Consider the following 15,041-nt stretch of genomic DNA (forward strand, 5'->3'; position numbering starts at 1 on the left):
TGGTGGTGCTGAATTCTCTTACCTTTTGCTTGTCTGTAAAGCTTTTCATTTCTCCGTCGAATGTGAATGAGATCCTTGCTGGGTAGAGTAATCTTGGCTGTAGGTTCTTCCCTTTCATCACTTTAAATACAACAGGCCACTCCCTTCTGGCTTGTAGAGTTTCTGCTGAGAAATAAGCTGTTAACCTTATGGGAGTTCCCTTGTACGTTATTTGTTGTTTTTCCCTTGCTGCTTTCAATAATTTTTCTTTGTCTTTAATTTTTGTCATTTGATTACTATGTGTCTCGGCGTGTTTCTCCTTGGATTTATTCTGTATGGGACTCTCTGCGCTTCCTGGACTTGGGTGGCTATTTCCTTTCCCATGTTAGGGAAGTTTTCGACTATAATCTTTTCAAATATTTTCTCCGGTCCTTTCTCTCTCTCTTCTCCTTCTGGGACCCCTATAACGCGAATGTTGTTGTGTTCAATGTTGTCCCAGAGGTCTCTTAGGCTGTCTTCATTTCTTTTCATTCTTTTTTGTTTATTCTGTTCCGTGGCAGTGAATTCCACCATTCTGTCTTCCAGGTCACTTATCTGTTCTTCTGCCTCAGTTATTCTGCTAATGATTCCTTCTAGTGTATTTTTCATTTCAGTTATTGTATTGTTCATCTCTGTTTGTTCTTTAATTTTTCTAGGTCTTTGTTAAATATCTCTTGCATCTTCTCGATCTTTGCCTCCATTCTTTTTCCAAGGTCCTGAATCATCTTCACTATCATTATTCTGAATTCTTTTTCTGGAAGGTTGCCTATCTCCACTTCATTTAGTTGTTTTTCTGGGGTTTTATCTTGTTCCTTCATCTGGTACATAGCCCTCTGCCTTTTCATCTTGTCTATCTTTCTGTGAATGTGGTTTTTGTTCCACAGGCTGCAGGATTGTAGTTCTTCTTGCTTCTGCTGTCTGCCCTCTGAGGATTTGGCATTTCTGAAGTTGTCTTGGTGTTCTGGATATGTACAGAATTCTAGGTATGGAGAAGTAATTCTCTCTCCAAATTTTGAAGGCATTACTCCATATTTTCTAGTTTATATTTTCTTTTTCTTAAGAAGTCCGACACTATTCTCATTCCTAATATCCCCTTCCAACCCCCTGGAAGATTATAGGGTCTCCTCTTTGCCCCTAGCGGTCTGAAATTTCACGATTACATGCCTTGTGTGGATCTATATTCATGCATTGTGCTTGGTGCTCTGTGGAGCTTTTCTGTCTATACATTCGTGTCTTTCAGATATGGGGAAATTTCTCAAATTATGTCTTTGACACTTTTCTCCCCTCTATAATCTCTGTTCCATCTCTATGGAACTCCTATTATTCAGATGTTAGACTGTCTGGAAGGATCCTATAATTTTATTATGTCTATTTTCCATCTCATGTATGTTGTTATTTTTCTACTTTCTGGGTGATTTCCTTAACTTCATCTTCTCTTTTTCTTTCTGCTCTTAAACTTTGAAGTCCAAGGATTATTTCTGTTTTCTGAATGTCCCCTTATTACAAACTCCTGTGCTTGAGTATGTATTCTCTGGGGATCAACCGATCACAGGACCTTGGTGTTGTTGCCCAAGGGTTGTTTTCTTATGCTAGCTAGACTGCCTGTCTCATCCCAAGTTCCTGTTGTTTTGATGGGGCACTTCCAGTGGGGACTCTCAACCCTCAGCATCTTTAAGTTCTATGTCCTAAGCTGCTCATCTTCCCCAGAAAGGAATCCTACATCCTCCTGCCTGGAAGATATCAACCTGGCTGCCAGTGGTCTTGGAGCAGGGTGGTGGAGGGGCCGGTGGTCTCACCATTCAGCATATAGATTGTAGCTCAATCCCCAGTGTAGCACAGTGTCCTCTCCTCAGCTGTGCAACTGCCCAAAGCCAGCAGCTCCAGGGAACCAATGTCTAGTCTTCTGCTAGGATGAAAGAGGATCTGTGCAAATCTTTGACAAATCCTATATTTAGCCCCATCTGTACCATTTTCAGAGGATTCTTCATACTTCAAGCTTCTTTCACTGTCTGCTACAATATACCATTCTCTGGTCTGTTAAATTGACACATGTCCATCTCTTTCCAGCTTTCCAGATTTTATTGCTATTGTTTACTGTCCTCTTCTATTGCTGCTGTTTTACAGCCATTAAAAAAATCTCTTGAATGTGATGTTTTAGCAGAATTTCAGGAAGGAGTAGTGGTAAACTAGTGTGTTCAACCTGCCACGTTTAACCAGAAGTCTCACTGTGTCACCTGGGTGAGCTACTTCCTGCTTCTAGGCCTCTTCTTCCTCATCTGCTGCCAGTAATACATACCTCACGGAGCTGTTTTAAAAACAAAATAAGGTAATGTTTGTAAAGCACGATGTATGGTTTCTGGTACATAATATGTACTCAGTGCATAGAGTTTACTCTTTTCAGTTACCAGATCCACCCTGAGAAAATGGCATGCAACACAGCAAAAAAAATATTCAGGTTAGGTCAAGTACAACTTCCTAAATTCATAAAAATTAGATCCTGGAAGTAATTATTTGTCAAACATGTCATCTTTCCACACTCATAATATAAGAATATGGTAGACAGTCACATCCTGGATCATTTTAGATATAGTCGGAAACAGAACTGGATGAAAGGACCTCCAAAATTATAAGAGATCATCTCTGATGAATAAATATCACAGGGAAATAGGGCAATGGTAATATGGCAGCCCACTGTTCCTGGGAATTTGAATTGCTTTATTTCCAGGCTGGTAGCTCGCTGGAATATTAGAACTCTCTGAGTGATGTAATGCTAGGATAGGAAACATATAGATGGACTGCACTAGTAAGTGGTGTTAGGGTAGTATTGCAAATGTGTATTTGCATTCAAGCCAGAAAATAAATTTGAACTTAAACAAGGAACACCCAGCCTTCAGATTAACCACAGGGCCTTCAGGAACTAGGATTCTAGACTGCTCAGCCTTTGGAAACACACAGCTCTCATAGGAGTTGTTTGAAGGGGGTTCATCCATAGAATCCGATATCTTTTTTATCCAGGGTGAGTTGAAAAAATGAAAAGTTCATACTGAGAATACTTGGGAATATAGAAACTTTGGGGAGTGAGATAGACAGAAACATGGCCTTTCTGAGGAGTAATCATGCCTGACCATTTTCAGAGGGAATTAACATGTACATTGGTGCTGATCTTAGGGGAAAAGAGTTGTATGTAATTTATAGTTAATGAAAAAATATTTGACAAGCCTTCTGCAAAAGCTCTCCTTTTAAAGAAACCATGGCTGTGAGAATGTTCTCAGGCATGGAAAACCAGCTTATGGACAAGAAGGAAGGAGTGCTCATAAATAGGAATTGTCCTTGTGGAAGAACTGTCAACTCCAGAGGCATCCAGATCCTGGGCCTCACACCCCTCTTTTGCTTTCTTTAAAATTTTCAGTTATTACATATTCAATGTTTTGGAAAATTAAAATAACATAAGCAAAAAGAAAAATTCCTTGAAATCCTGCCACCAATCTTAGCTTTTTCATCAATGATCTTTGTGTATGAGGAAAAATCTAGAAAAATTTGGCTTGAACATGGCACTACCTTCCTACAGCAATGCCAAGGTTAAAACCCACGCATAGAGGGGGAGTCCTCCAGGGCCGGGTTTGAGAGGGCCTCCACAGCTACTCTATTCTCACCATTACGGACTCATTTGTACTGGACAAATATGAGGACACAGTGAGTCCCCGATGAAAGGTCAACATCTTGCTGGCCATTAACACACCTTAACAGGGATTACTGTGCTTTAATAAGGCCAACACCTTTGAAAGTAGAGCCCAAGGCCCTGAAGGAAAGGGTTTTGTTAATTACAAAGGACTGTATGAAGAAAGTGTTATTATTCGTCCAAAGCAATGGAATTCTAGGTTAAAGTGTGATAGAGCCTCTGCACTGAAGTCACTGGCCTCATAGGTTAGCAATACCAACAAAAGTCAGGTACCAGAAGGGAAAATGAGTCACGAGGGACAATTGTCTAAAGAACACATGCAATCATGACACATGAAGACCTAGTACACACCCCAACCTGTCTTGCAGAAAGATAAGAGGATCACAGCCGAGTTGAGAATTTCCTGCATGTGGAATTGTGAGCTGGGGAGCCACTGGGCCAGTTGGCTTGTGACTTGTCTGGATTTTAGAGATTGTCACGGTAACTGCAATGAAAAACGCATGAAACCCTCCTCCAAGGCTGGTGTGATTGTAAAATTACACAGCCTCTTTGGCAAACAGCTTGACAGTTCCTCAAAAGGTTAAACACAGAGATACGTTATGACCCAGGAATTCCACTCCTAGAGAGAATTCCACCCAAGAGAATTGAAAACATATGTTCAAACAAAACCTATACACTAATGTCCGTAGCAGCATTACTCATAATAGCCAAACAGAGACAACTCAAATGCCAATCAACTGATGAGTGTACAAACAAAATGTGGTATATTCACACAATGGAATAGTATCAGCCATAAAAAAGAATGAAGTACTGATACATGCTACAACTTGGACGAACCTTGAATACATCATGTTAAACTGAATCAGACACAAAAGACTACATACTGTATGCTTCCGTTTATATAAAATGTCCCAAATAGGCAAATCCATAGAAATGGGAAGCTCATTAGTGGTTGCCAGGGCCGAGGAGGAGTGACTACTAATAGGTATGAGGCTTCTTTTAGGGGTAATGAAAATGTAAAATTAAAAAGGTCTTAGCCTCCCTCCCAATACACCAAATATGTATCAGCAAATAGCGTGCAAGAAAGGGTAGGGATCTAGCAGGATGGAGCAGCCTCCATGGGAGACTTTTCCACAGTGAAGCAGCCAGTGCCATTTTTCTTTAATAACTGACAATGAATATGTCTAGTCATTTTCATGATCATTGAACATACTGCATAGAAGGAACAACAGAATCAGAGGTGTGGGACCAGCTCCCAGGCTGCCCCTCTGGCTTTGGTTGGCTGTTTCAGGAAGGAAGGAGGCCAACTCCATGAGGCCCCACCCTGGCAGGCGTGTGAGCAGGCAGAGAAACCAGGAAACACTGGCGCTGATGGAAGAGATAGAACCGTACCCAGCCAGTGGCTGCTGTCACAGCGCTGAGTCCCTCTCAGCCATGTGAGGAAACAGAATGGAGAAAACCCAGCCTGATGACAGGAGCCTTTCCGCTGCGTCTCTTCCCCACCAATCCTATCTTCTGCTGACAATTTTACCCCTGTAGACACAGCTTCTAGCAAAACACCTGGCATATGTGGGAGCTCACTGAATATTTGTTTAATGAATTAATAGCAGCATCACCTATGACAGCAAACAAAAAAGAAGCAACTTAAATGTCCTACAACAGACTACTGATTTGTATACATTTATGATATCTCTAGCAGGTTATATAACAGTACAAAAAGTATGATTCCAAACTTTATAAAAATAAACCTGTATATAGAGAAAAAGCCTAGGCAAATATACACAAAAATATTAAGTTATTTCTAGATAGTGAAACCAAGGGTGACTTTCCTTCTCCCTCTCCTCATCCTTCTCATTCATATTCATATTATTATCACTGACCTATCTGTATTTTTAAGGAAGCACGTTTTAACCTATCTGTATTTTTAAATAAAGAGCATAAGTTATTTGCATAAATGAAAAAGTTAATAAAAATTCCACTTGCATGCAAAAAAGGCATTTGACACAATAATTCCTGTTTTGGGATATTACTCCAAGAAAATAATGCCAAATACCAAAGAAAATAATGCCTACAAGAATTAAGTAAAACGTATTTTCTATACATGATAGAAAAATAGTGATTTTAAAAGATATTTATGATGTTCAAAACAGATGTTCAAAAATGTTCAAAAACACTAGAATAATGCTTTAACACATTATGGAATGCTATTGATAATAAGTAAATTAACTAGTATTAAAAATAGCTGGTATGTGATCTCAAGTATATAACAAAGGAGAATAAATATCGTAAGCAGACTAGACTATAAAGAACTAGAGAAAAACCTTCAGAGGGAAAATAAGGAGCCATTAGCAGAAGGCATAACTGACTCTTTGCCCTTTGTTAATTACAGTTCACTCCATGTGCCACCTTTGACCAGAACAGGGTGGATTCTTTCTCAGTGATTCACAGATTCACCGAAAACCCTGGCAGACTTATTAGACACCCGGAGGCGTGGCGGAACGCGTCTCACTCAGGACGGCAGCTGGCTACCTCCAGCCTTGTGTCTGGGTCAGGGCTGTTCTCTGCCAACACAGCGGGCCGCGCACCCCTGATTTGAGGACATCAGGTGGACCCCGCGGCCACAGCCTAACCCCTCCATTCTGGACCCCACGGTTCCCTTTCCAAGCTCTAGGTCACCTCATCCTCAGAAACTTTGTGGAAGTGACCTTGAACGTTATCACATACACTCCGCTCTTCAGGGAGGGACTAGCTGAGGAGAGTTCTGAGGGCCTGGTGGAGAGTGTTTGGGGTGGGGACACCCTGGGGAAGGAACGAGATCCAAGTCACCAAGCACTCCCTTCTACAAGGCGTCCTTGCGTGTTGGAGAGCTGGGTGTCGTGGCTGTTTTGTGTGGCTACTCAGTAGCTAAGGCCTGCATCGACGGCCCAGGGAAGCAGCCCCGCGCAGCCCCGGCCGGAGGACTCCAGCTTTGGCCAGTGTGCGGACTGTGGTGCTCTCTGCTGCCACCCAGTGGATCCATTGAGAAAGGTCAGGTAGGAAGTTTAATCGGGAGGGTCTCAGTGTGGTCCCCCGACCAGCAGCATCAGCATCAAATTCTTGGCTGTCCCGGAAATTCTGGGAGTGAGGGCAGCAGTCTGTGTTTTAACAAGCCCCCTCCCTCCAGTTGATTCTGATGCACACTTAAGTTTGAGAAGCACTGGCTTCGACTAAGTAGTGATTTGCACCCTGAGATGCATGAAACGGATAATAAGAGATTTTTCCAATGGGAGTAGCAAATTTTCCTTACTAATGATCAAGTGTCATAACTTCTATAAGAACAAAGTTCACCAGCCACTTTAAAAAATTATTCATCTCCCTCTCAGAAAGGACAAGGAGGCATAAAACCCAACTCCTCTGTTCTTTGTCCAAAATCTTCTGTTCATAAACATCCACTGCTTTCCTATTTCTGGGAGTGGCATTCGAAGTCCTCCAAAAATATGGTCCCAAACCTCTTTTCCAGCCTCACCTCCAATCACTCCTCCACTTCATTTATCCTAGATTCTAATGAACTGACTGATTCTCTGAATCCTGCCTGCATCCAAGTGTTCACTTTGTCCTTTCCACCAAAGACACGTCCATCTGTAAGATTAAAATCTTATTAAAAAATGCCTTAAAATATTGCACCCATTTTTAACGCCCTCTCAGATGTTATTTCCTCCATGAAGCCTTCCCTAATTAGCCCAGCCAGTAAGGATCTGTCCCATCATGAACCACCAACGCACTTCATCTATACCTCTTTTTTTAGTGCTTTAGACTCTACTGCTTTTTAGTTCTTAGTGGACATTTTTTTATTCCTTTAAGTCCAGGGACTGAGCCCTACTTATCTCAACGTTGACCAGCGCACAGTAGGTGTACGGCAAACGCTCTTTGAAAGGTGCAAGTGAAAAACTTTGGTCTCTCACAAAATAGTAGCTCACAAGAAATGCTGGAATTCAAATCAGTACGATGTAAACATTGCTACATAAAGGTAACTGAGGAGCCCCAGTTGCCTAGGTGACCTGGGCTAGGCTGGGAAGACAAACCCTGCTGTTGTCCAAAGTCCTCTTTGGGACTCCACCACTGGTGGGCGGGGCCCTGGAAACCCAGCACCCACTACTCTACCACATCATAGCCAGAAGTTGCCACCAACGCCCCCTGCTGGCCACCACAGTGGTCATGCTGGGACTCACAGCAGGTAGCCCCGTGAAGCCTTCCATCCCATCAGCCTCTTAGCCCCTTACGGAGCCCACCTGAGAACCCAGGAGCCCTGAGAAAACTAAACTGCTGCAGCCACCACTAATACCTGACTGGGAACGCAGCCTCCTGCAGACCCTGAGCCTTTGGTCCAAATCTCCTGTTGCCATCTTAGGAAGACGGTGTTGACCCTGTAATTTCTCTCCTCCCGGGCCACTTGCCCAATGGTCCCCATCTTCGCTGCCCTCCCCAATAAGTTCCTATATTTATGGTTTTGACCATGTGGACTTGCTAGAGGAGAGATACCCATTGGGCCTGACACGAGCTGGGGCAGAGAGTGCCCTTGAAAGAGGACCTGAAAGCCAGGGGGCAGTCAGAGAGTAAGGAATCAAGGATCCTCAGAGAAAAATGTGTAAGAAGCAGAAGATGATCGCCAAAATAGAGAAGAAGAGATAGTGAGGCCTGAGTGGGCAAATGGGAAAGGACAGTCCACGCAGTAGTCTGGGGCTGACACAACTGTGGCCTGGGGCTTGAGCATGTAGAGTCCTAGGAGTGTCCAGGCATAGGGATTCGGGTGCCTGGCTCCCTTTGGAAGGCCTAGGTCTCTTCAGACAGACCTTGGCCTCTTATATTGAAGCTCCCTCATGTATCTGACACTAGAGTCACTGAAAAAAACCCCAACTTTGTGGGCAGCCTTCTTTCAGGATCACCTCACTGACCCATGAGTCCCACATCCTGGATGCAACCCTTGGGTGAGCAGTCCAGAGGCAGGTCTCCTTTACTGTGGGGAAGGAGTCAGCCTGAGTCAGGGGTGTTCCCAGGGCTCACACTCTCCTCATCGCCTTTTATAAATACCCTCGAGTTGCTTTCATTTACTTTTCTGTGAATGTGTCCAGTGGGACACACATAAATTCTGGATGAAACATTGAAAAGCTGACTTGAAAGATATAAAATAAACGAGAAAGAGTGTTTGCCCCTGGGTAGAGAGTGGAGAGATTGGGGTTAAGGATGGAGGACTTATTTTTTACTGTTTCACTTATTTTTTACTGTTTCACTTATGTTTTACTTATTTTTCACTGTTTTACTCTATTACACTGTTTTCATTTTTATCATCTGCCACTTAAAAAACAATTAATAGATAACAATTAAAAGGATAAGAATAGACAAGTCACAGAAGGACATCTTATAAAATAAACCCATTGACAATACAAAAGGAGACTAACCTGATGAAAGAAGTTATTCTATTACTCAGAAAGAGAGGTTAATTAGCAAAAGTGAGGGGTAGGGGACCCAGAGGGACGGCCACATCTGTATATTGTTGGTGTCTATGCAAATTGGTAAACCCTTCTGAAAAGCACTTTGGCAACATTTATAGAGACGTAAAGATTTCTTTTTCACTTGATACCCCAGTAATTCCAGTTCTGGTTATCTAGCCAAAACAAATAATTTGAATACAGAAAAAACTACAGATACAAAATATTCACTGTAGGAAGGCAAAATTTAGGATACTAGACATCCAGTAATATAGGGATGGTAATTAACTGATGCGATTCGTGCAATTCGTTGTTATGCAGCATTTTTAAAGAGGCAAAGGTTATCTATTATCAGAAAACATGCTTATTCTAATGTTAAGTGACAGAAAAGCATATATAAACTCACATCAATACTGTGGGTATAGTTATGATTAAAAAAAAGCATAGGAGGGACTTCCCTGGTGGTCTAGTGGGTAAGACTTCGTGCTCCCAATGCAGGGGGCCTGAGTTCGATCCCTGGTCAGGGAAGTAGATCCCACATGCCACAACTAAGAGTTCACATGCCACAACTAAGGAGCCCACCTGCTGCAACTAAAGAGCCCACTGGCTGCAACTAAGGAGCACATGTGCCGCAACTAAGGAGGCTGCCTGCTGCAACTAAGAGCCGGTGCAACCAAATAAATAAATAAATATATATTAAAAATAAAAAAGATACACGCACCCCAACGTTCAAAACAAAAAATGCATAGGGGGCTTCCCTGGTGGCGCAGTGGTTAAGAATCCTCCTGCTAATGCAGGGGACACGGGTTTGAGCCCTGGTCTGGGAAGATCCCACATGCCACGGAGCAACTAAGCCCGTGCGCCACAACTACTGAGCCTGTGCTCTAGAGCCCTTGAACCACAACTACTGAGCCTGCGTGTCACAACTACTGAAGCCTGCGTGCCTAGAGCCCATGCTCCACAACAAGAGAAGCCACCACAATGAGAAGCCCACGCACAGCAACGAAGAGTAGCCCCTGCTCACCGCAACTAGAGAAAGCCCGCACGTAGCAACGAAGACCCAATGCAGCCAAAAATAAATAAATAAAATAAAGTTATTTTTTTTTAAAGTATTAAAAAATACATAGGAAAAAGACTGGAAGGAAATGTGCTAAAATGCTCAGGATGGCTGCATTAGGCTGGCAGGGTTATTTTCCAATTTTTTGTTAATACGGTTACTCTATTTTATATGGAAAAATAAATATGTAAAGAAAGAAGGGACATCTTTCAATCCCTCTACCTGCCAAGCAGGAGCATGGGTGAGGCCTCTTGGCAAACTGAGGTATGATCCTATTGTTAGAAACTTCTGGCTAGGAAATGTATACTTAAGGAAGAACAGACACCATAAGGCATGCCTCTATTGACAAACGTTCAAAGAGCTATTCCTGGTGTGTAAGGATTCCAGCTCCTGGAATGTTGAAGTTAAAAGGAAAGTTTACCCAAACTTTAAAATTTCCATGACTTGTACCTTACTGTATCTCATGAAATAAGATCCATGTCAGTAAACTCTTTTAAAATAAAATCCAAAAAGAAGAAAAAAAAAAAAAAAAAGGAAAGTTTACCAAATGATGTTCACATTTTGATCATCAAGGGTCCAAATAGAACATGGCTAAACAAACATGGCCACTAGCACCCAGCTGGCCCTGAATGAGGTGCACAACATCCCTCCTCACCCATGTGACCATCCAGGAGGTTGCAAGCACAAGGGCCCACAAAGGCAGCAGCCAAGGAACAATGGCAACTCCAGGCCAGAGCTGGGTGTTCCCAGGGATGACAGAGGATGCTGTGCTCTTTGTTCGCCAGGGGAGGGAGCCAGTGAGACCCTGGTCTTTGTGAGCCTGGAATTAAGACATGCGAGCACCACAGGCAACTCAAAATGCCCCTTCCCAAACAGGCAAATAACTAGGTGTTCCCTCAGATCAATACTATTCAATATTTGTTCAGCATATTTGAGGGACAAAAGGCAGCAGTATGCTGGGTAAGGAAGGGGAAAGAATACCTCTGGGGCAGCATAAGGTCTCTTCTCCACCGTGGAGGGAAGGTAAGCTCAGACCACCCAAGCCTGGACATCCCAACTCAGCCAAGCCAAGGCTCTGCCTCTATCTGGGTTCACCTTTAGAAACAGCTTAGTCTTCAAACCATTAGGCAATTATGTCCCCCTTGTGGGGTCTCATCCCTCCCCAGTGCAGCTATTAAGGTCCTGACTTCCCGTAGAGTATTTAAAACAATTCTCTAATAGTCTCACCTCCAGTCATTCATTTATCCTAGATGCTCATGCAACAAACTGGTTGATCCTCTGAATAGTGGCTGCCTTTGGGAAGGAGAAAAGGGAATGAGGCAGGGAATGAGAGACAAAGGGGGAAACTTTTCTCTTATTTAAAATTGTGAAGCAGATATGACCAAATATGAACCACTATTAACTCTTGGTGGTGGGAACACAAATTTCTCAACAAAATAAACCAGAAGTCTTCAAATGGAAATTCTAAGACCCAGTGCCATGCTGCATTATCTTGCCTATTTCTGTCTTCCCCATATTTGATGCTCCCTAAATATCTTTGTTGCTGAGGTTGGTAGTAAAGTCACAGGGACTAACTCCACACCTGGCCTCTTAACATCTGGGAAGCAGCTCTGGACATACAGTGGCAGTCCTCCGATGTGCTGACCATGTGATGACCAACAGGGAGAGCTCGATGCTTCCTGCCTGCACGCCTCTGCCCATCACAGGGGTGGACTAACGTGGTTATACTGGGCACACCTAACCTTTCCATGGGGCCTAGACTGGAAGGCCAGGAGCATTCTGTACCTTGATTTTAGAATCCAGCAGCAATGACACAGACAAAAAAAAAAAAAAAAATTTTTTTTTAAATTTCCATGAAGGGGAGGTGGTAGTAGAGTGAGTTGTTTCAGAAAATGACGCTGGTTTAGGAAGCCATGTGTGAATCAGGAACAATACCTGGGTCATAGGAGAAGCCGGCAGGCGAGTCGAGGGGAAGCCAGTTTTGTTTTCTAGTTCTTCATTATCTAAACGCCAGGATACATCTGCCCAGGGAGAGTGGACAGGGACACGGACTGTCTCCTTCTGGAGGTGCCAGGAGCCCCGGAGGGACCCTGTCACCCATCTTTTTCAGATCCTGTTTCCTCGCCTAGCTCTGCAGGGAGCACTGTGCCTGTCTCCAAAGAACCCCATATTCACTCCCAGGGACAGGCCGGGAACGACTGGCACCTGAAGAAAGGCAAGGCGGCCAATCCCAGGGATGGACCAAGCAAACCAAGGAGCTGGACTGGCAGGCTTACCAGCCTGGCCCTTTCGAAGGCAGGAGGGCATTTAACTAGAGACACCTGGTTTACCTGACGCTCCAAGTCCTTTCCAGGAAACAAGCCTGTCCTGGAAGGGCCAGAAGGCCGGAGGCAGTTGGAACGAGGTTAGCCGGGCCGGCAGCCTGCAGCTGGCGGGAGGGGGCTTGCAGAGAGGAGAGGGCGGGCCGGCTGCTTTCCCTTCTTGCAGGCCTCATAGTCCAAGTGCAAACCTGTGATCCAGAGGCCAGGCCCTGTGACCACCGACAAACCTCCCAGCCCTCGTGCCTAACTGTCCTCAGCTGAGGGGGTCGGTGGTAGCTGTTCTAGAGGGGCAGCGAGGGGGAAGGGCCAAGGTGTGGGGACACTGACTGTAAGAGCAGCAGACGGGACTTCATCCCAGCCCCACTGTTGACTAGCCGGTGACTTAAGACAAATGACGTCTCGTTCTGTACATGTTCCCTAACATGTGAAAGGGGGTAACACTACCTACCTTGCAGGATGCAGATTAAATCAGATAAAGATCCCTGGCCCACAGGAGTCTGCCCAAGTGCAGCTGCTACCCTGTTGAGGGATTTTAGATGTTAAGAATCATTCCCACTGCCCCCAAATAAGGTCCATCCACAGGGCAAAACTTTCTGGTCTTTGTGCAGTCCCTGGGTAGGGCTCAGAAGGAATGCCCTCCGTCTGGTACATGGATGGCGAGGCGGGTACCTATCACCTCTCCCATCCGGCATACATAACCCCCACCCCAACGGACACCCCAAGTTAAGGAGGCGGGGAGTCAGCTTTCACAGCTGAGTCCTTCCACTCCTGGGCCTTGGCTGGGCAGTGGGGTCCCCTTCCTTCAAGATGACCTGCACACAGCTCTCAGGCCTGAAGCTGGCTGTGCCCCGCAGACCTTCTCCATCCCTGCACAAAGGCCGGACCCTGCCCACTCGCAGGGCTCCAGAGCCCAGGCCCACCCAGCGTAGCAGAAACACGTGCCACCTCCACAAGGCAGCCCACTGCTGTCCAGGGTTTCCAGACTCCAGCCCGACCACCCCCTACTCTTCAACGAGCTACTCTGGGGTGAGGGGTTTTATTAGTGACCACAGTCAATAGTGTCCCACTGAGGACAACTTACTGATTTCAGGTTGCAAGTGCAGTTTTGAATTTAAGACTAATATGAAAGGTGCATTACACAAGAAGATTATTACGGTCACATACCATTCTAGAGGAAGGTTCTCATCCCAAAGTCTCCTGGGGGTTGGGAAGGTCAATGTTCCCTGAGACTCACCCAAACCCAGGGACTTGCTGATGCTGCCCAAGTGCACCTTCCACACAGGGAGATGGTGGGGTGGCCCGAAGGTCACCCACCGGATCAGGCCCAGATAAGTCAGGTTAGCGCGGCACCAAGGGGGCATCAATGGCAAAACGAGAGATCCAAAGATCACAGTAGCCAACGGCTCTCCATCTCTCCTACATACGCCTTCTAGATTAATCTTCATTTAACACACTTCTAATGACACTATTCTCCATCTCAGAAATAGTTAATAGGTATCCCTGGCCTAGAGAATTAAAAACGTGTTGCCCTAGCATCGAAAGTTCTTCATAATATGGCCTCCAAAATACCTATATGCTTGAAAAGACTAGAGATCTACTCAAGTTATCACAAGAAAACATTTCAAAGGATACTCACTGATCAACTGAGAGTTGTCAGAAAACAAGAAAGCTCTAAAACTCAACCACTCTTTCTATCAGTGTCTCTGCTTCTCTTTTCAGTTTCCCTTCTCTTTATTGCCCTGCTTCCTCTGGTTATTCAGTTTCCATTCCCTCACAGTCTCAGCTAGCACAGTATGACCACTCCCAATACCTTCTAAACCTTGGCAACCCTCAGCACTTCCTTGCAGTTCCAGTCTGTGGCTTCAGAAGTTAACTTTGATTTCTCTGTGCCTTTGATTAAAGCACTCAGAGTGGAGGCAGGCAGCAGGCTGTTGAGTTGCACAGACACTCACACATGAAGGGGAGAGCGGAAGGACGAAGAACCAGGAGGACTTGGGAGGCCCTAACACGGGATCAAATGGAAGACCCTCGTCCTCCAGGGCAGTGGGTGTGGGTGGGAGGCAGCAGAGCTCCTTAGCGCCGAGTGTGAACTCCAGACGCAGACCCAGACTCCAGTCCTGGCTCTTCCATGGGCTGCCATGTGCCCTGGGGAAGGTTAGTAACTCCCTCTGCCTCTGTCACGAGCACCTGCTCAGGGGGTGGTCAGAGGAATCAAGTGAGTCGATACATGTGAGGGTTTACAGCAATGCCCAATATACAGCAGTAAGTGCTCAACACACTTAGCTATTGAATTGTACATGGAAAACCAGGGGAAACCGGCGGCACTGACTATAGGCAGAGGGCTAGCAAAGCCCAAGGGCAGACAAATTTGGTGTGCCATAAATATACGAAGGACTTAATATTTGTATCTAATTTCCACTTAGCTTGATAATCATTTTTGTAATCACACTGTAAGCTTATAAAGGTCCTAGACAGGGCCTTAAACCTTGTATCTGCAACAG

At 44.8% G+C, this 15,041-nt stretch overlaps 1 protein-coding gene across 9 annotated transcripts in view; it reads right to left on the reverse strand.

Moving 5' to 3' along the window:
* Nucleotides 1-15,041, reverse strand: part of MYZAP (myocardial zonula adherens protein) — a 135,961-nt gene that overhangs the window by 119,072 nt on the left and 1,848 nt on the right. For all 9 annotated transcript variants that reach the window (XR_009500816.1, XR_009500818.1, XR_009500817.1 and 6 more), the window contains exons 3-5: nt 12,989-13,059; nt 12,155-12,240; nt 11,447-11,512 (exon numbers count right to left, since the gene is read on the reverse strand). The gene's annotated coding sequence lies outside the window, so the exon portion shown is untranslated. The remainder of the gene's footprint in view (nt 1-11,446; nt 11,513-12,154; nt 12,241-12,988; nt 13,060-15,041) is intronic.

Source organism: Balaenoptera ricei, chromosome 2, assembly GCF_028023285.1.
Source record: "Balaenoptera ricei isolate mBalRic1 chromosome 2, mBalRic1.hap2, whole genome shotgun sequence".
In the NCBI taxonomy this organism is placed as follows: domain Eukaryota; kingdom Metazoa; phylum Chordata; class Mammalia; order Artiodactyla; family Balaenopteridae; genus Balaenoptera; species Balaenoptera ricei.